Below are 1,060 nucleotides of genomic sequence, written 5' to 3' on the forward strand. Positions count from 1 at the left end.
AGGTAGCAGGCTTCTGGAACATCCTAGCTAAGGAAAGAGCTGGGGCTCTGGGGATACAAAGGGAAGGAAGGCTATTCACAGGAAGGTGAGAGATGTGGAGAACAAAGCTTGCCCTGTGATCCAGGGACATTTCTTAGGTAAGAAGGGATCTTCTAGCCCCTTTCCTCAGCTGGGACTAAAGTGCTCCATCCTTCCAAGGAAGCTAAGGCCACTTTGGGGATGAGGCCCTGCTCCATCAGGGACTAGCCAGAGTACTGGCAGTGCTCACGCAGGAGCCACCTGCATGCTGGCCCCTGCCTCGGAGCTCACCTGCCTCCACTCAGTCCTTATCTGCAAGGTGATGAGATGACTGGCACGGAGATCAATGCCCTCAGTAAAGCAGCCGGTATACACGTTGAACCTTTCTGGGTAGGCTTGTTTGCAGTGGCCCTGGTTCATGGCAACTTCAGGAACCCCAGCTGCAGCCCTGCCCCCTCTACCACGGCTGCCCCAGCTGAAGAGAAGAAAGTGAAAGCAAAGAAAGAAGAATCGGAGGAATCCGATGATGGCACAGACTTTGGTCTTTTTGACCAAACCTCTTCTGTAACGTGTTCAATAAAAAGCCGAACTCAAAAAAGTGTCTTCTGGGGCACCTGGGTGGCTCAGTTGGTTAAGCGACTGACCTCACCTCAGGTCATGATCTTGCAGTTCATGAGTTCGAGTCCCCATTGGGCTCTGTGCAGACACCTTAGAGTCTGGAGCCTGGTTTGGATTCTTTGCCTTCCTCCCTGTCTGTAGCCTCCCCTGCTTGTGCTCTGTCTCACTCTCAAATATAAAGAAACATTTAAAAAAAAATTTTTTTAAAGTGTTTTCTGGTAATTGTTCTCTTTCTGGTTTAGGCTCCCTTTCCAGTGTAAATTTGGGCAGCTGAGGTGGAGATAAAGAGCTTTTCCTGAACCTGCTGGGTTTTGATTACCTTTAATCCAAAATAATCCTCATGCCAGAGGGCACTTGTTAGGAAGACCACTGGGGGTGTATGCCCTGGGGGTGTATGTAAGTGATGAATCACGGGACTCTACCC

The 1,060-nt window shown here is 50.0% G+C and overlaps 1 pseudogene; it reads left to right on the plus strand.

Annotated features, from left to right (window-relative positions):
• Positions 1–213: 213 nt before the first annotated feature.
• The window catches only part of LOC144220235 (large ribosomal subunit protein P1 pseudogene), a 6,805-nt pseudogene continuing 5,958 nt past the window's right edge, over positions 214–1,060 (plus strand).

Source organism: Crocuta crocuta, unplaced genomic scaffold, assembly GCF_008692635.1.
Source record: "Crocuta crocuta isolate KB4526 unplaced genomic scaffold, BGI_CrCroc_1.0 scaffold179, whole genome shotgun sequence".
NCBI classification, from domain to species: Eukaryota; Metazoa; Chordata; class Mammalia; order Carnivora; family Hyaenidae; genus Crocuta; species Crocuta crocuta.